The sequence below is a fragment of the Pteropus alecto genome, unplaced genomic scaffold (genome assembly GCF_000325575.1).
Source record: "Pteropus alecto unplaced genomic scaffold, ASM32557v1 scaffold50, whole genome shotgun sequence".
NCBI lineage: Eukaryota > Metazoa > Chordata > Mammalia > Chiroptera > Pteropodidae > Pteropus > Pteropus alecto.
In genome coordinates, this window is record NW_006431918.1 from 616,882 (window position 1) to 637,485 (window position 20,604).

At 48.9% G+C, this 20,604-nt stretch overlaps 1 pseudogene; it reads left to right on the forward strand.

Annotated features, from left to right (window-relative positions):
• The first annotated feature begins 915 nt into the window (after nucleotides 1-915).
• LOC112475176 lies at nucleotides 916-1,032 on the forward strand (annotated as a pseudogene).
• The last annotated feature ends 19,572 nt before the right edge of the window (nucleotides 1,033-20,604 follow it).

Here is a 20,604-nt window from a genome sequence, read left to right on the forward strand (position 1 = left end):
TGAACAATGTGAAGATAGAAAACAAGCACCTAAGGTGACTTACTTAGATCTTCTTTCCATGAAAAAAGACATCTGTCCTCTTTATCTCTATCGACAAGATGGCTTCTTCCAGAAGCCACAAAGCAGGAATTCTCAGTTGCCCTACAACAGGCGTTGACAAACTATGACCCACAGGCACAAGTCTGGCCCACCGCCTGTCTTTGTAAATAAAGTTTTATTGGAACACAGCTACACCCTTTCATTACATGTTGTCTACGGCCGTTTTCCTGCTACAGTGGCAAAGTTGAGTAGTTACAACAGAGGTCTTTTGGGCAGCAAAGTCTAAGATATTAACTATTTGACCCTTAATAAAAAAAGTCTGACTCCCACCCCATCTCCTCTGTGGCAAAATTTAAAATAATTACAATGGCCAACGTTTATCAAATTCTTCAACATGCAATGCATTATTAAACACACTACATGACTTATATCACTAAATCTCCACAACTGCTCTATAAGGAAGGTATTTTTGTCCTCCCATCTTTAAAACGAAGGACCTGAGGATTGCAGAGCTAATAAGGATCCAAGACTGGGAAGCAGGGGGGCTGGATGCGAAGCCTGTTAGTCTGACTCCGGGGGCCACCCTCTCGACCAGTAAACACTATTTCCTCTAACGTAATAATAAGAGCTATCATTTCCAAGTTTTTACTGTATACTGTTCTCTGCATAGAGTGTCTCTAAAGCTCACCACTGCCCACATTTATACTTTCCAGAGACTAAGGAACAGATTGGTTAATTAATTTACCCAAGAACAGGCAGCTAAGAGTAGAAGATCCTATGTTTAAATTGACACCATAGCTCTTTCATTACCTATACTGCCTCATAGTAGAAAGACAGTATTTAAAAGGCAATATAAGAAGCATTAGAAATAATTCTGTGTTGCATGAAAGGAGAGAAGGTTAGCACTCCCCTTGACAAGGATGGAAGAGCCTGACAACGTGCATACAGTCAAGGCATTGCCACCTACTTCATGACATCTAACCATCATTTTTAAACCCTAAGAGTTCTCATCACAAGATGAAAAACTTTTTTCGTCGTTCTTTTCTTTATGTTGTATCTATATGAGATGATGGGTGTTAACAGAACTTATTGCAATAATTATTTCACGACATATGTATATCAAATCATGCTGTATACAGTGATGTATGTCAATCATTTCTCAATAAAACTGAAAAAAATTTTTTTCTAATTTTTCATTCTGTCTAGAAAGACGATGAGTCATCACACTCGGGTACTAGTCAGTCCTCACTTAGTTGTAAACTACCTGTGTGGCACTTGGTACCTCCTTTAACCCTTTCTGATCTCGGTTTCCTTGTTGGTAAAGGGGGGAGGAGCTCAGGTTAGAAGCTCTCTGAGGTCTTCCAGCTCGCACACTCTCTACGCTGTCCCCTGAGTTACGTGGTCATTTTTGCTCTGTGAGTATGTGTATGGTTCTGGTAATTCCAAATGACTGTCAGAAGGAACCAGCAAGTTTCTGATTTAAAACTCCTCCCATAGGATAATCTCTCATTATGGACCCTAACCGCATTCCAGTCAAGAGAGAGAATGAATTCGAGTCAACTCCTCTGGCCATTATCATTACAGCATGGCTCATGAAAACCACTGCTTCCCCTCAGAACACCAGTAGGAACCCAGATGCTCCTTTCGCTCCTTCTTCATTCATTTGGTCTCTGGTTTGGGGATATTTGGGCTAATTTATTAAACAGCCAGTAAGATCCAATTTCTAAGGCCCAGATGAGTCAAATGCAATAAAATACACATTGGATATGTAACTTGGTGAAGGTGATTGTTTTCCTTTATTATGATATTTTAAGTCACTATCATCCATCTGGTACATTAGAATAGTAAGGCTTATAGCTGTTCACAAAAGGTAGGACTTTCCCAATGAGCTGTTTCATCCGTACCTTATTTTCTAATCCTATTATCTTTCGCTGTAGATGATCGAACTCTACGGACTGCTGAAGTCGCCGTGTAGATGCCTTCGTCAGGTGAAAAACGGCTTCCCAAGCAAAGGCCGAGTTCTCAAACCTGCCTCGTAGAGTCTCAAGTGGCGTCTCTTCCCAGCCCGGCTCCCTTCCCTTTGACTGATGGGTAAAAGTGATGTGAGGAAATAACTTCTATCGAGTTTACTTCTTTAAGTGACTTGGTCTTTAAAAAAAAAAGAAGAAGAAGAAGAAGGCCATCTTGCCAGTGATCCCTATAAGACTTTTTAATTACAAAACTCTTTTTTTATGGTGTCACTGACCTAGCCTTAGCAGAGTTCATTTCACAAATGTGCTGAAGTGGGTCCCAGCACTGACAACTAAGGCTGAGAAATGTTCTCAGTACCACGACTCTGCATTTTTCTCCTGTCTGTGAGGTTCAGGGATTCACCCGGTGTGAATCATGCCTGCCCTTTGTTGAGGCACGAATAAGACATTTTAGAGACTGAGGACAGGACACGGCACAGACATCAGCCCTTCCTAGACAACAAGACCTAGACCCAAATATGGGTGAGTACTCAGACTGTCCCTTGTGCCAACTAATTTCCAAATGTACATAAAGATACATCAGTTAGCAAGCTTCTCCAATTCTCCTATTGGCCCCTAACCTTTAGCAAGACAAAAATGTCACATATAATGGATCCTAAAATTAACGGTACATTTTGCTTTTCAGTTGATCAGATCGGCTGAGAACGAGGTCGGTCTCCTACGTCCTCAAGATAAGAGGCTGTCATTGTTTGAGTACATTTAACAGCACCACAGACATTAGGCCTCAGAAAATATCTGAGAACTCAGAAGCTCAGACTATAGATCAAAAATAAACCTCCAGTAAGTCATTCAGCCTCATCCTCTAACTTCTGATAGGGCCACACCTAAAACATCCTGTTCCTGTATCACTCAGGAAAATTTCTTTGTCAGTTTTGCTCATTCATTTACAAGATAACTATTTATTGGGTGCCTGCTATTCACAAGGCCCTATTCTAGGCACTGGGCACACTCTGAGCCCAACAGACAAGGTCCACGTTGTTACACATCTCACATTCTAGTAAAGGAGACCGGTGATAAATGAACAACAACAACAAAACAATGCACGGATAACATAACACAGAAGGACTAAGCTAGTTTGAATAATCGAAAAAGATTCTCTGAAGAGTTGATACCGACGTTAAAACCAGAATAAAAATGATGACGCCCCGTGAAGACCTTGGCCGGGGGAAGAACATTCCAGGCAGAGGGAATACATACTTCAAAGGCCCTAAGATGGAAGGGAAGTTGAAGCTGTCAAGATATGGAGAAAAAAGAAAAAAAAAAAAAAGACATGGCAAGAGCAGGGTGAGGGAGAGGACGAGAGACAGGATGGGTCTGAGAGTAGGGCAGAGGCCAGATCGCATATGGTCCTGAAGACACAGTCGGAGAGCTTCAATTTGCCTTAATTATTATGGGCAGTTAACAGAAGTTTTGAGTGGGGAGAACTCTGTGACCTAATTGTTTTGCAAATGACTACCCTTGCCGGCGTGAGGAGAAGAGTTTTCAGGAGGCAGAAATGGAAGCAGCAAGGCCACGTAGGAGGGGACTGCAGTGGTCCAGGTGAGCAGTGATGGAGGCTCTTCCCGGGTGGGAATTAATGGAGACGGCAAGAAGTGGGAAGTCTGGAGAAATGTTTTGGAGACAGAATGGCAGGATTTGCTCAAGGATTCGATGTGGAGAATGAAGGAGTCAAACACGACTCTCTGTTTTGGGCTAGCGCATACACGTCGAAACTGTTCGCTGCTTTGGCATCTGAGATTGTGATGTTTCAGGCAAGTGGCACCAGAAGCATGACCGATTGCGGTATAAATGTGAAGTGCACCAGAGGAAAGAGGTGTATTTTATAAACTACCATCAGAGAAATCATCACCGTCCTGGCTCTCTCCTACAGAGCAATTTGCTTACTTAAGAGAGCCTGCGAGCACGCCTGCATAAAGGTAGCATTCTCGACTTAAGCAGAGAGAGTGCTTCTCCTCATTATGTGTCTGTAGCTGGGAGGCACATGAAATAGTGGGATTCTGTGCTTTGTCAAAGTGAAGGGACAATCAGCATCAGGAACATTAGCCATGGCAGTACACAGGATTGCTCAACGATGTATGAAAAGAAAAACCAGTCATCTGAATTGAATTTTCAGCTGGAGCCTAAGAGGCCAAATTTAATCATCCACCTAAAATTATCACACGAGTCAATACTTTCCCCTTCCTGCAAAGGAAAAGAGACTGATTCTTTATTTTTCAGTCAAGCAGGTGGCCTTGAGGCGGCTAACCAGCTGGCTGAAATCTAAATACCTGCGCCAAGACAAAAGCCAGTAACATGATTGATTATCTTCTCATTGCAGGAGAAGAGAACCTCCCCTGGCCAATCAGCAAGCAGAATGCTGTCGGATTCTCACTGAGCAAAACTGGACTTGGAGCCGACGAACAAAGGTACCCAGGTCCCAGGCCCCGACTGGCTGGGGCTTCACCTGCCAGCTGAGTTCCACCCACCGCACTGATTTCTAATGAGATTCAGATAGCTTCTTATGGGTTCAGTCCTGGCGTTCTTCTTCAGAGACCGACTAGGTACCTGTGTCAGGGTCGGAACAGTTCTGCCGCCAGAGGGAAGTCTCTTCCTCCAAACATCTTGATGTATAGACTTCTGAGAAGTTCACTGGTTTCTTCCATTTCTTCTAGGGGTGAAAAAACGTCTGGTGCACATCCCACTTCATTAGGAGCCCGCAGCTAAGATCCTGTCTCACTGTGGTTCGTGCTCCTGCATCCCAAGAGCCTGGAAAGCGGGAAGGCGGGTGGTTCACCTAGGGCATCAATCAGAATTCTGCACCGGAACCAGCAGGTGAGGGTAGGGCCGGCCATACTGCCCCTGAGAGCAGGCACTCCCAAACCCTGGTGGGTTTCCTGTCTCCGTGCTGAAATTCTCCAGGAAATCTACAGTATCTTCCGATCTCGAACCCAGGAGGAATGTGAGAATTGAGATTAACAGAGACTCTGTCTTAATAAATAGTCGAACAAAAGGTTTCCATTTCCACTTGCTCCTTGAGGCTCCTCAGAACCTCAAATTCCTCGTCGGTATGATGGAAACATGAAATAAAACACTAGACAGAGGAAGGGAAATCGGTTAGCCTTCTCCTGGGTGGAAGTCCCAGGCAAGGGTCACGAAAACTCCTTCTGAAACACCGTAACATAACAGTGTCCCTTACTCCTAAGAAAATCAAAGATGTCGTTTCCTCTTTAGGAATCTTCTTTCTTCTTCTTTGCGATTGCTGGTGTCACGGTTTGCACCGTTCGCTCCCAGCCTTGGTATCTGAGGTTAAGAAAAAGTCCCTTGCAGAAGGGAGCTGTGACAGAAGCCAAGCTTCCATTCCCCTAAAACCGCCTCCCACGAGCGGAGAAGGAAAGGCGAAGTCTCTTTGTCCTGGCACATAAACCAGGCCTCTCCCCTGCTCGAGAAGGTTATTTTCCTCCTGAAAAAGGAACATCGAACTTATCAAAAATTTTTCATCTTGACAGGGACAGAATATCGAAGCTAGAGAGAGATCTGCTGAGTGGTCTCCCTTGTTTCAGGGGATTGCTGAGCCTCTAAGGATGCCCCTGCTCGTGAAGATTACGTCAGCTGTCCTGTGAGGATGGCGTGCGGCTGCGTTACAGGCCCAGAAACACGAGCCCGGTTGGTCAAGGCGAGAATCCCAGCGATCAAGCCATGGGGGTTGGAGGAAGGACAGGGAAGCCAGGTGACAGCTCAGCTCTTCTCCTCGCCACCCGGTCTAGTGATGAAGTCCCAGGAATCCCGTAGCCGCTGTGGCCCTGTTGGCATTCTCTCCTTCCACACGCTCGGGCAGAAGCACGAATGCATCCTGTGAGGAACTTAGCAGCAGTGGCAGAGGAGAATGGCTATTCTGAAGGGAGCAGGGGAGACTCAGCTCCATCCTGAGCACCCCTGGGGCCCTGCTCCTCCCGGGGCTCAGTGGGCACGGCTTCAGCCGACTTAAATGGGGCTCCGCCCTTGGGGGGATCAGAGTTCAGCTACGGTTCTATCTACAGGAAAGGTGGAGAAAAACCTTCCTGTGGTTCTTTTCCTCATTAATGGTATTTTTTTACATTCGGTGTTCTTTTTTTTTTTTTAATGGTAAAAAGAAAGAAAACAGGGAGAGAGGGAGAAATGTTAGAGGGCACTTTTAAAATCAAAAAAGTGACATTAAGTATGCTGGTATGGCACCAAGCACCGCCCGTGAGTACCACATGGAGGGTGAGGGAATTAACTGTAGAGGGGCCACCCCGGCACTGGGGGTGAGGCAGGATTAACTATCAGAATTGCCTGAGCAGCTTCCCCAAAATAACTTCTTCCTCCTCCCCTAGAGATGCTGAGGCCGATCTACGCTAGCAATTTGGAAAGATGTCCAAAATGTGTCCAGTGAAAAACAAGATGGAGAAGAGTCTATTTAGTAAGAGCCCACTTCTGTAAATGACACGGCCGTAATGAGGTCACGCCGGCACATGTCATTAAATGTCTAGAAAAATGTGGAAGAAAATAGAGCGGATGTAAACAGTGGTTTTCTCCATCAGATGGTGTTATGAAGGGCTTTCACTCTTAAATTATACATACGAAGATATTTCAAATTATTAATCAGTATGTTTATCCCCTTAACAAGGCTCACAAAACCCTTTCCTGGTACCCTGGCATGAGTCACATACAACAGAACAAGAAAAATGTTGCCAATATTCGACTTCTAGGGAAAAAAAACGAAGCAAAATGTTTTTATTTTCTGCCCCAAATCTAGGGCAGGAAGATTCTGCCATACCCAACAGAGCAAAGGTTTAAGAGTGAGCAAGACTGGAATAAAACACCCCGCAGAGTGGAGGGAAGACACAGAAGGGACAGGAGAATGTGACAGGAGAAGCCGTGAGCCCCACAGAAAAAAGTCTGACCAGCTCCAGGGAGCCACAGGAAGCTGCAAGTAGCTGAGTTACCATCTCGTCACCCCACAGGGAGGACCAGCCACGGTCCAGCGCGGTGTGTCACCGCGTGATGCCCACCTTGGAGTGACACTGACCTATTCCCCAAATGTACCCAGCACGGCCCCACACCCACCCATAGTGGAAAACCCCCAGGATCTACTCCGACACCACTAGACACCCATGAGCTGCCACCTGCCCCTCATCATGTGAGACGTGAGCCCGACATAGCGACCGCAGGGCGGAAGCGAGCCTGGCCCCGGACCGACGTGGCACGTCATGGGAGGAATTTGAAATCACTGTGCCAGTCCGCGGCGAAATGCGCCGCCCCCGCCGCGTGAGCGTTTCTGGCGTTTTCCTTGTCCGCGGTGTGCGTGGAGACATGGTTTGGAAGAGCCTCGGATGACTCAACTTGTACTGTTGCTCACATCTAAACTCACCATTGGCTCTTTACACCTTTTCTCCGGCACCTTTCTGTCAGCCCAACTCCGTGTCTATTCACGCTCTTTAGTCACCCCTCCCCCGCCTACAGGTGCACACGCACGTGTGTGCTCGAGCGCGCGTGCGCACACGCATGCTTCATGGAGCCCCTTCTCCTTTCCATGTGTGCGCCCAGGCTCTCCGCCTGGAACAGCTTCTTCCCTCCATCCCTCTTGTCCTTTACTTCTTAAATGCTGACTGACTTTCTCTTTGCCTTTTGTCCACAGTAACCTTGTTTTACAGTCACTCGATCTGCCATTGTTTGTCCTCACATGACTTGAATTGGGGATGTCCCCTCAGCAATGATGGTTTTCACTACACATTCATAGCGCAAGATTTACTACTGCCTCTGACACAGAATTGGAAATTAACTGCTCCCTATCAAAGACTATCACTCACTCGTAGTCCTAGAATCTAAACACTGTTTCCAGAAAGTTCCCTTTCAATCCGGAAAGGCTTTGTCAATATTTCCTGGTAGTAGCTGTAACAAGATGAGCAGAGAATGGTGATGCCAATAAGTGACATTTGCACAGAACTTTATAGTTGACAGATCTCTTTACATTTGGTTTCACCTAGAGAACCTCATCGGTCCTCAAGGCTATTAGAACGAGACTCTTTCTGCTTCCATTTCAACTGAGGTGCCAAAAAAAAAAAAATTGGTATCTGATATCAGAATGGTGGGGACAGACCTCTCACAGCAGATTTACAGAGAAAATTCCAGAACCACCCCCTCCCCACTTTACAACTCTCAGCCCTTATATTCTGATTTTAAAATATGAAAATAGGACAGAGAGGAAAAAGAACTTCTGCAGGTGTTTTGGTGAGAATACCTACAGGGAGACAGTTGCAGAGCACCTCCCTGCTGTGAGGCCTGTGGGTCCCCAAAAAACCCCTGTGGAACAGGGAGGTGGGGTGCTGCCCCAGAGCAGTGCAGGGACTTCTGGGGACCACACTAAGAAGTGTATCCATGCGTCCTTACGTCTGACCAGAGTAAGTAACTCACAGAAGGAAGAGAGGCTGAATGTGAAAACCCAGAACTACACAGCATCCACTTTGCCTCAGGAGACTGACAGCCATCAGAACAGCTAAGGGAACAGAGTGTGGCTGGAGAAGGAGCTGCGGGCCAGTTCTGGCTCCCTCCCTGCTTGCTGGGTCAGTGGCCTCAGCAGCTGGAGAAGAGGTAGAAGTTTCTGGTCCTGCTGTGGTCACACCCCAGCTTCGGTGGCCCAGTTGTTGGGTGGCAGATGATACGTCCCTCAGCCTTGACCTGTGGTTCCACATCACTGAGTGTGAATGCCGCCCAAAGAGACCGAACCCCTAAAACTGGAGACCATGAGTTACCTCATCTTGAAGGGAAAGAAAGAGACTTAGCTCCTGCCTGGAGGAGGGGAGGGGAGGCATGCAAGTAAGAAGTCTTTTGAAGTATCAAAGAGAAACTCAAAGCCTAAAATACATCCATCTGCTTTCTATATTATGCTATTTCTGGAAATAAAGTTTGACACAAATGCATGCAAAAGTCTGTCGGTGGGAAAAGAAACACTTCTCTCACCTCACTGAGGGTTATTGCTTTGTTTATCTCAGGGTCTAAATATGAACATGTGCCTTGCTGTGCACTGGCGTCCCTCTTACAAATGGCCACATGGGCCTGAACTAAAGACGGGATGACTATTTAGCATTGTGGAAACCGGGAAATCGCCATCGAACTCAAACAGAAAAATATTGACGGAGTAAATGCCTCTTACTTCTGATACAGAGTGACAAAAACAACTTACCTATTAAGAACAACTGTGCCACATCCAACTTTGAGACTCTTGCTTTGATTTCTTTGAAAGATGGCAGGATTAGTCCCGGTTTTCGGAATGGGGGTGATTTTCATCCTGCTTTTCCAACTGTACGGTTCCAAGGTCTTCAGGGAAGTCCCTGTCTCTGGAAGCGTCCGTCTGAAGTAGGCAGGTTTCGAGAGGTGACACCTACAAAATACAGACATTAACATACTCCCTCCATGCCGGGCCCACGGCCAGACCTTCAGCCCATTCTTTCATCGAGCGAGTAGGTTGAGAACCCATCTTCCAGACACAATGCCAGGTGCTGGGCACACAAGAGTGGAACGAGCACACAAGACACCTGTCCTCCAGGTTCGGTTCCAAGAAGCCAGTTTGGAGAATGAGCCGGACATCTATGACACGTAGAGATTTCAAAGGAATCGTAACTCGGCATCAAATTTAAGTTTTCGGTGTCTGGGGTTTTTTGTTTTTGTTTTTGTTTTTTCCCGAACCTCACATTGTACACGTGATAAACGATCAACATGCAAAGAGTTCATCAGTAAGGGACCCAAAATGCATCATAATCCGGAAGTTCTAGCCCCTTTGGTGCACGGCACTGCCAAGAAAGGGACTCGATATGAAGAATAAATTGTGATGTAGGTGAATGTGTTGTGCTGTGTTTTCACATAGATTCTGCTGTTGATTCTTTCGTTCGGAGATTTTCCTTCTAATGTCTCTGATCCCCACGGTCCAGGCAACATGGGAGGCTGTGAAAACGGAAGAGTCAAGGCAACAAAGAGCTGTATTTCTGCCCCACCGATGCTTTGTCCTTAAACTCACTCCCGAGTACGTAGAAACTCTTTAAACGGAAGAAATTAGTCTCTGCTTTTCCCTGAACTTCCCTTCCAAAAGGAAAAAGATTTTCTGTAAACTTGTCTCTCTAACCTGCAGACTCTGTCTCAGTGGATCAATAGGGAAACATTTTTGACAAGTCAAATGTTCGTTTTTTAGGGGAAAAATAACCTTCTCTATCCAGGCTGCCAAGACTGTGGCTTATGGGTTCTCCATCCCTCCAGCTATGAATCCGCATTTCACTGCAGACATGGTCTTGATGTCTTGGTCAGTGGACATTAAAGGCTTACTTTGCCAGCTTCTTAGGAAAGAGATTCGACATTAGCACATGTTAGATGTTAAGGAACATCCTTCTCCATTGAAAGAGAAATTTTATTTCTCAGAGAGAAAAAAAACACACAATACATAGTCATTAGGATGCATCATGAACCTGTTAGTGCGTGTGGGGTTTACGATTCAGGTTTCTCTCTTCTACAAGGATTCTTCAGCTAAGGGAGGAATTACAGATTTAGGCACGCCCCCCAAAAATGTTTCGCAGACCTTTGGCTCCATCTAGTGGCCATGCTCTGCCAGGTCCAGCAAATGTTTTCCTCTCGAATTTGAGGCAAAGGCTCTGAGAGGGAAAGCTCCAGAGCTCATTCTGAGCAGGCTTGGCAGAGGACAGAGTTGGCCAACACAGTGCTGGGAACATGACATTTCCTTGTAGATTCCCAGAGGGACAGTGAGACAGAGAGAAGTGCAACCTGATCTCATGGCATTTTGAAAAGAGCCATTTCAAACCAATCTGTAAAGCTTTTTTGCCGCCTCTGCTTAGTCACCTGCTTGAAGCACGCTGTCTGGAACGCAGAGGGCATGTGTGCATGGGGGGCTGAGAGGACATGAAATGCTCGGGACTTCTGCTGAGCTCTGCGGTGCCAACTGGCATCGGGAAGGGACATATGCAAATCGCACTCCACACAGCCTCTAAATTTAGATAAGCTGTCAATATCCCTCACTGGAGGGGCTTTCTTCCCCCACGCTCTGGTTTAAAGGCTTAAAAACAGGAGCCAAGTTTAGCCCATTTGAAAGCGCAGGCGGTTCGTGTCCTGTCCAGAAGGGTGTCAAACGGCAGCTGACACCACTGACTGAGACGGAGGCCCCGCCAGCCTCGCAGAAGCCGCGACTCGGGTTCCGTCCCCTCCCCGTCTCCAACCCTGCGTCTGCCAACAGATGCAGCAGCAAAGTGGTCAGAAGCCGGGGGAACCGACCCTTAGAGCTTCCTCCCCTTCTGCCCACCCACGCTGCCCCTCAGGAGTCACTACTTGGCCAACAAATTGTAAGAGTAAAAGTCAGCAGAAGTTGGGCATAGGTGAAAACCCAGATTCTGTTTCATCCAGCAAGTCTGCATTCTCGTGGGGGAAAGGATAGCTGGACAGGAAGAAGAAGCCATCGTCAGCACTGTAGGACTCAGAATGGCTATGACAAAAAACTTAAGGGACTCATCTGCCTTACGGATGTCCTCAAGAGCAGACGACTGGACCAGTGGCCGAGGATGACCTTGAGGGAACGCCAAGCACCTCCACTGACGTCAGCCCTGGATCAGGAGTCCAGCAACCAATGCTCTATTTTCTTCCTCGTCCTATTTATTCTATTGCCCTATTTTATTATTTTCACCCTCAAGCCATATTATTATTATTATTATTATTATTATTATTATTATTATTATTTTATTGCCTGTCAGTAGAGAACTTGAAAGTAAAATGTGGGTAGAACAAAAATTCACTTTTTGGATTCCCTCGTCTACTTAATCCCCAAGTTTGCTGTGTACCTTACCACCAAAAAGATGTATTACTTCATTAACCCCTCTCCTGTAAAATAGAGCTATTAATAGCACCCACCCCATTAGGTCATCGTGAGAACTAAGCGTGTTAATACATGTGAAACACTGCAATAGTACCTAAGCTCTCAGGAGACACGAGCACGGTTCCTAAGTTCTAGCAAGTCCAGCGAGCAGGGCCAAGGTGCTAAAATCGGTGTTTGCTCCTCAAAAATTCTTCCTGCAGGTTTCAGGACTGAGTTTGTTTTCAGGAAACCCACGGCTCCTTCCCAAGACCGCGAGGTCCTTAAGGGGGGTGGGGAGTTAAGAAATCTTCCTTGGGATTTGCAGCCTGCAACTCCATCCACGCCTCAGGAGAACCTGAAGGGGAAGATGTGGACTCCGCCACTGTCGGCAGGCCCCTGGGGACACCTGGATGCTCACGCCAAAGGCTTCCGGGGCCTGCAGAGGAAGCGGCCCCTCCTGCCGGCAGCTGGGATTGCCTGCCGTGGAATCTCCGAGAACCCTTAGGAGGCATTAGAGACGTCTGCTTCAACTTTCAGGGCAGACTTAGAATTTTAATTTGACGAAACTATCTGAACAGTCCACTCAGGAGAAAGCCTGACATACCGCGGGGTGGGAGATAAAAAAAAAAAAAAAAAAAAAAAAGCTTCATTATTCATTCTCACCAGGAGGACAAGTAATTTCAGTGTGACCAGACAAAAATGAGAAGAGGCAGACGGAGCGAGCAAGTGAGGTAAAGAGACAGAAAGGTGGACAGATGGATGGACAAACCGATGGACAGACTGACAGACACCTGCATGTGGAGAATCCGCACATGCGTCCGCAGGTCTGCAGGCTCCTGAGAAGAGAGGTCACTAAGAGACACTGAAAGTCCCGAGAAACCCAGCGGCATCCGAGACTCCAGCCCGTCCCTCACCCGCTTCAAAAGCTCATCGAGGAGTTCGGTCATGATCCCGTCCTCAGCCCAAAGCCCTCGGGAAGTCCTGCCATCGACTCTCACAATTGCTGCACCTGCTCACGCACTCCTGGGAGCATGTCAAGCTCTTCCGTTTGTGGGACGGAGGCTCCCGTGAAGGCACTTTTCTGAGACTGTTTCAGATGGGTTTTTCTTTTTTTTTCTTTTTTACTGCTATGATTCCAAAGATTTTCTTTTTGACGGTGGTGGAAAGCAATAAGAGGCATTCGGCTCAGCCTGCATATTGCTAGAAAACACACACACACACACACACACACACGTTGAGGACAAGACCTATGTCTGCACCGGAAATGAGAGAGGTAGCTGCGCCCCGCGGCAACGGTGTGTAGATTGTACAGCATCAGCCCATTTTCGAATGAGGAGACACTAACTAGTCTGCCCTCTTCATCTCAAAGACAAGGCACTGAGGCACCTGGGGTCCAATCTTGGACTCTGCTCGGCACCTCATTTTCTCATCTGTGTAGCAGAGGGATGCCGGCACAATGACTAACTTAGTGACAAGGTGACGTGGGGCCATGCTGCTGGAGAGCGGGCGCCGTCTCGCACGAAGGCCCCGAGCCCGCGCTGTCTTCGCCATGCTGCTGACACAAGCACCTTGACCCCGTGCGGCCCCGTACCCGGGGCCCAGGCCTCCTCCACGCTGGATGGATCCCCAGGAAGAAAACCCAGGGGCAGATGGCCTGGCTAGTCCCAGGCCGCATGTGATTACAGCCCTGTTACTTACTCACAGCCACAGCAAGCCCGCACCTGTGGTGCGGAATGTCTCGTACAGGTGGTTAGGAAGCAGCTTTGCCAAAATTGTCAGAAAATGCGTGTGAGCAAATTACGTCCCGATCCCTCGGTGGGTATTATGTCTTTTATTGTCTCTGTATTTTGAAATATTTTCTTTTTTAAAGATGTGATTTGTTTAAAGGCTGCTCCGTGGAGGGAATGGGGAGGGGGCCGGGGAGAGAAGAAAGCAGAGGGGGAAATAACAGAAGAGGGGGTCCCACCCGGGGAAATAACAGAAGAGGGGGCCCCACCCGCATGACCCGGGCCGGGGAGAGCTCGGCCATTCCCTTGGCCATTCCCACCCCCAGACGTGGGAACACGGCGTGCAGAGAAGCGCCTAGGCCTGCGGGAGGGAGAAGGCAGGATGCGGGCTTCTGTCCAGCAAGATGGCCTCTCCCGGAGGGGCCCGCGGCGTCACCCGCCGGCTCAGAGTGGAAGGAAAAGATGCTGACGTTCGGCCAACAGAGATTCGGCCTCAAGGACCGGCCCGCAGGGAGCACTGACAAACGAAGAGCAGAGGAAGCGGGCTGCAGACGAGAGCGGGACGTCCAGGTCGAGAGCCTTCCCAGAGGCTGCATTAGGAAATCGTAAGGGAGCTCCGGGTGCCAGTTTAGGAAGCGTCACCCTTCTGCAGGGAGAAAGGAAAGGGGCTGTGACCTGGACTGGAGCCCGCAAGGCCACCACAGGAGGGAGGAAGGCGTGCACGTGGAAAACCCACGGGAAGATGGCCGGCGAAGTAGGCGCGCCCCTCTCCACTCTCCCCACATCCCTGCGGTGTCCACGGGGATGAATCAAGGGTTAAAACATGAATTGGACCTTGGGGCTACAGCACGGAGCTTTCAGTGGGCTGTAACTACAGCTAGTTTGTTTTGGGGGTTCACTCCCATCTTAGTGGAAGGACAGCCTGGGGGTGTCCCCTCCGAGAGCTGCTCCTCCCTGAAGAATGACCCAGGAAGGGGAGAGGAGAGTACACAGACATTCGGGCAAACGGGTCATGAGGTCGCCTGGCCGTCCTTCAGCATCGAGGCCACAGAGGGCTGTCTCTAGCCTGGGAGAAACGAGCTGGTGAGTATTTTACCCAAACAGCCAGTGGCTGCACGGGCTTCGGGTGGGATCTCAACGGCGAGGAAGCGTGGCCTCTGCCGGGCCGTGGGCGCCGCGCATCCGCTTTCGGGGAGTTCGCGAGCGAGTGGGCGCGACGAGAGAGGAACGCACGACCTGCACAAAGCAGTTCCCGAGAGCCATCTCAGGAAACGGGGCCCAGGAAAGAAGTCCCGCACCCAGAAAGCCTAGGAAGGAGGGCTAGAAGGGCCCACCCGCCCACCAGTCCAAGTAGCCAAGGCAACAGCCACCTTCATCAGACCTGGGTAGCTAACACTGGCCACGTAAAATAAGAAAGACATGCAATAACACCTCAGAGCGATGTCCCACACGATTCAAGAGGGAGAACGCAGAACCGCGGGTCACGACTCACGGCCACAGCGTGATACGAGGTGCCTGGCCCTTTGCCCCGTCTGTGACCGCCTCTTCCCCTGTTCTCCTTCCCCAGAGTGAGCAGCACTAGAGCCGGTGGACCAGATGCTCCACCTGCTGGAGGAAACAGGAAAACTAGAGAAAGAACCTCCCGCTCTACATCCAGACTTAAGATTGGGAAGGAGGAAAAGCCTCCCAGGAAAAAGCAGATGACAGCTCATAAGAAGATCTGAGAGTCAGGCGGAACCCCTGGGGCCTGCCGTGGGGCATGAGGAAGGACCTGGGCCACAAGTGACGAGCCCGGATGCTGGCGTCCACTCTGTGCTGACCTCTGTGGACAGGTCTCCTCGCCTCTCTGGGTCCATCGCGATCAGTAAACGGGGAGCTGGCTCCCACGCTGAGAGCTCAGCCAGAGCGGAGCGGCGGTGTGCTCCAAGGCCTGATGCGTGGGAGCATCAGACCTGGGAACAGGACGTGAGGGCGCGTCGTCATGAGAGAACTTTAAAACGACTTAATGAAACTGACCTGCTCACTCTGCTTCTTACTTTCATCATGCAAGAGCAACTGGAAGCAATGTCGGTGCCGTGGTGCTTGCCGTTGACTTTGCCAGGGTATTTTATCACACACGCACACACGCACGGACCATATGCCAGGAGGCCAAAGAGCCCTTAGTTGGCAGAAGTCCCTGGAAGATCTTTGCGGTGCCACTCAATAATTACAAACAATTAGGGCTGGACTGACATCCAAGCAGTATTGCTGAACGTTTAAGAGATAATGTCGTAGACTGAAGAATATCAGGTCCTCATTCCTGGAACCTGGAAATGCTACCTCACTAGGCCAAAACTTTGCAGACACGATTAAGGATCTTGAGAGGAGGAGATTATCCCAGATTATCTCAGTGGGCCCTCACTGCAGTCCCAAGTATCCTCGTAAGAGAGAGGTGACGGGGGACAGGGAGAAAAGGAGACAGCGCGCCTGCTTCGAGCAGCCTTCAGCCGCTAGAAGAAGCCAGTAGCAGACGGTCCCCTCGGCCTCCCGAGGCGGAGGGACCCCGCCCTGCCGACACCGTGACTTCGGCCTCAGTGAACGCGATTTCAGACCTCCGGCCCCCAGAACGGGGAGAGAGTACAGTCCTGTTGTCTTCAGCCACCATGTTTGCGGTAACGTGTTTGTTACAGCAGCAACAGGAGACTAATGCAGGCGGCGAGGGAGAGGCACCCGGAATGAAGGGAGGCATCTCCGCGGGGAATTACGGGCTCTGCAGAAAGGACATCCTGCGGTTCCATGGCTCACTTCTCCCTGCACCTTCCCCCGGAGCCCAACGTCCCGGCATAGCAGAGGGTCTCAGGAGACACTAGAGATGAAGACTGAAAACACAAAGTCGGAGACACAGCTCGAATGTGACAGCTCTCATTCTCCAGTTCATCCTCGGTCCCAAAGACGGCGGTGCCGCCCACCATCGCGGCTGGTGCCCCGGGGACGTTAAATGTGAATGTGCCACCAGACCACAGTCCCTGCAGTTCAGGGACCCAGCCTGGCCAGGACATTCACAGTCCATGGACGATTCCAGGAACACCATCCCTGGTGGGCTTTGCCTGTCGCCCTGTCTGGACTGTCTGTCCCTTTGGTAAACACGTCCTTCGTGTGCTGTTGAGATGGCAGGTCATCTATCCAGTGCATGAAGCATTTCATGAGTGACCTGCTTTCTCATTCCGCACATCCCAGAAACCGAAATCTCTGCCTAAAGTGCAAACGGGATCGCGCCAAGGGTCCGGATAAACAGGTTGTGTTTTAAGCCCCAAAGGGTAGAAGTAAAACAACAGGCTCATCTGGGCTCAACGCGCCCCCCCCCTTAAAAGAAAGAAACTTACAAAGTAATAAAATGCCATGAGAAGCAGGATTAATACTGGTTATAAACTTACTGGAAAGGCGAGCCGCCTCTGCAGCTCATTCTAGCGGGGCCTCCAGTTTTCCGTCGGCCTGCTGCTAGGCAAAGCCCTAGCGGTAATGAATTCATGTGAATCAAAACAGCTTAAATACACCGAGGGAGAGTTGCCCACCAAAGAAATCTCCCCACAAATTCTTTCATAATATGAGGACTCCGTTTTTAATTTATTTTTTGATGAAAATCTGGATTCTTCCAATCGTATCTGCTTAAAGAGAGGTACAGATTTACAAGGACAAATTCCAGCGAGTTCTGCGCCACTGCCAAGGTGATCCGCCGCCCTCCTTTCGAGGAAAGCTACGGTTCCGAGCCTTGACTGGGCCCCTTCCACAAGCATTGACTTCCCAGCCCTGGAAGAGCTCCCCTAGCAGTTTCCACGACTCAGCCCCAGGATGAGGAGCATGCGGGCCACCACGTCAGGAGATCGTCCAGGGTCCTCCAATAATAAAATGCACCTGATTGCAACAGGGGGGATGTTTTTAGTGAGCAAATAACACAAAGTGCTGGTGATATTTTTAAAGACGAGAATGAACTCCGAATACTCTGATTCTAATATAGAGTATTAGATACTCTATATTACTCTATATATCAAAATACTCACCTAATAATTAGCTAGAGGGCTCAGGAGAGAGAACAGGAAGAAGGGAGGAAAGGAGATCAAAACAAAGGAAATAAAAGAGCCGAAAAGGGAAGTTATATTGGGGAAAGAGAAGGAAGGCTACGAGGGGAAGTATGGACACGCAGTGAGTTCCAAAAATTTAGAGAATCTCCTTCACCGCTGCGCCTGTGGATTAAAACGTACCCTGGGCTACTGACACCTCACATGGCGCCATGCTTGACATTTCCAACGTTCCTCATTGAGCCTCCCATCCCGATGAGCATGATGAGCGTGCTGTTTTACGCATGAGAACAGAGGCTGTTTGTTTCCTGCCCGGTATCCCACAGCCAGAAGCATTTTGCTGGTGGCTCATTTCAGGTGGCGTCCCTGAACGGGGCTGGGAAGGGACGCCTGACAGCAGGTCCTCATACAGACATCTGTCTGTCTGTGCCGCCACACAGACGGACAGACGCAGCCGCCTCAAGGCTTAGATCGCTGTAAAATGGGAAATGATGAGTCTCGAGTATTTAATACCTTCGTTTCTAATATAATATACTGAGTTATAGGTTTATATAATTTAATTCTTAATACTGATGGCTGCGTTCAACAACTAGCTCACAAATTTCCTGAAAATTTAACAGTCGGCTTTCTCCAGATGGCAGTGACGACAGGCTGCGACAAACAGCTGCCTGCCCTCCACTCCCCACCCCAAAGCCTTGCTTCTGGTTTGCTAAGGGGCCTGCTCATCGGTGGCATTTATTATATGACCCAAAGGAATAACTACGAAGGCTGAATTTTCGGTAACTTTGCAGGTCTATGAAGTAGGTGTTCTGTGGTCTCCTCTAAAATTATAAGTGTTTTCACTAGAAACGCTATCACCAGATAAGTAATGGCCTCGTGCCCTGTGCCACGTGGTGGCTACTGCTCCCACACTTCCTGTCAGCTGGAACACACACCCCCAAACTCAGCGCGGCCTCCCCGATCACCGGGATAAAAGTGTCAAAATTCAGTCGACCACTTACTCTGGCTACACAGTGCCAAAAGCCTGATGTGACTAAAATGTCTTTCTCCCATGCATTGACTGGGTACGCTGATACTGTATAGAGAAGGCCACATTCCTCAAAACAGCCATGCACGTACCACCTGTCAAGTTCCTTCTGAAACAGCCTCGAAATGGGGGGAAAGCAGGCTGTCTGCGGCTGTAACGCCCGTGACTAGAGGGTTAGCTTCCTCGCTCTTCTTTCCAAGCACACGATATCTGAAAAAAGGACGGCAGAGCCTGCAAATCCTCTCATCAAAGAGGCATTGACTTTTAATTTTACAAATGTGGCTCTTTTCCATAAGGAACAGAGCGCATTCATTAGGAATCGGACTCTGGAGACTTATTCCACCCGCATGTCTCTTTCTTCTGGCTATCATATAATTACACCCCAGATTTCTGATTACAGACACTTTCCCCCTCAACCTCCTGACAATTTTACAACCTCTCATTTTCCAGGCTCTCCCTTTCCAGGCCGCCTGGAAAAAAAAAAGAGAGGGAACAGGAAATGGGCAGAGATAAGGAGGTGAGTGGGTACCTTCCCAGACTGAGCTGCTTCTGTGGATAAAAGCAATGACTGGGAAGTCTGTGCTCATGACACCATCTCCACCCTGTGGGAGAAAGTGACAGAAACGAAGCCAGTTTAAAATGGAGCCGGAGCTGCCGCCCCAGAGGAACTGCCTTGCACATCTTACTCCTCAACCCTTCGGAATGTTAAAACTGAGCAAAGCAACCTTTGGACTGGGCCTCAAGCAACATTGTGCCCCAAACGACTGTTTGCAAGGATAACAAGAAAGCAGGTATCATGACTACTGGACTGATGACTACGGGACTAAAAATTACCATCATCGTTTGAATTAGCGTCACTACGGTAGCTTATCGGCACCAACAGAAATGCTTTCCCTCCCTTCCCTTTCTCATAAATACCCCCCGCCTTTGTCTCCTAACCAGAACATGCTTCAGGTTTTTTATGTTTGTTTGTTTGTTTTGATCTCAAATAAATGCTCATTGCCGCTCACTGAGGCCTTTCCCCTTTTAGGTTATCAGTCCCTGGAAAACAATGTCCAACGTGTGCCCTTCCTACAAGGGAGCAGAAACAATCCAAACACGACCACGAATGAAAGAGGCATTGAAAAGAAGCTCATTTAAAACACGTGCCATCACAAAGACCTGTTAACTGCCACATCCACCAGCCGCGCAGGCAACTTCACGTGTCCCAACCTGCCCGGCCTTGCTCTACCGTCCGCTGGAATGACGCGAATCGGCAGGCTTCACGCTTCCCCTGACCCCTCCCTCTGCTCTCATAGAAGCAAGGCCATTTCCAAAGCCACTCTCCGTACGCAAGTGTCCCCTGCACGTGTGCTGCAGCGAGCAGCTGTACACTGAGAGGCACGGGTGTGTGAACTGAGGAAGGAGTTGCAGATTCAAGGAGGTGGCATCTGACGGGCTCGTGCGTGCCTGTGGCAAACGTGGAGCTGTGCTCGTCACAAGGACAGCAGAACCTCCGAGCAGCTGCGCTGTCTCTCCCTTACGAGACGCTTAGCATTTCTTCTCTCAAAAGGAAAATTCCTCTTTAGCTCTGCGTTATCCGTCTCCGGTGATGAACAATAGGTTGAAAATACTGAGAAAATAAACTGCCGAAATTATTATTCACTCCTTGCTCCAGATCGCTCTGTGAGCTACGGAATACATGCTCCGCATTCGGTGACGAAGGCCCTGTCCCATGTGTTTTCCCAGTTCAATCAGCTGTGCTGAGAACTGTCACAATAGCCCTTGACGACAAGAAAATAAAATTTAGAGTAGAATGGAAAGCCTGACTTACATCGTAATTCTTGTTTGCACCTGTTTGTCCCCCTCCTGCTTCGTTTCCCACCGCCCGCCCCCGCTTCCC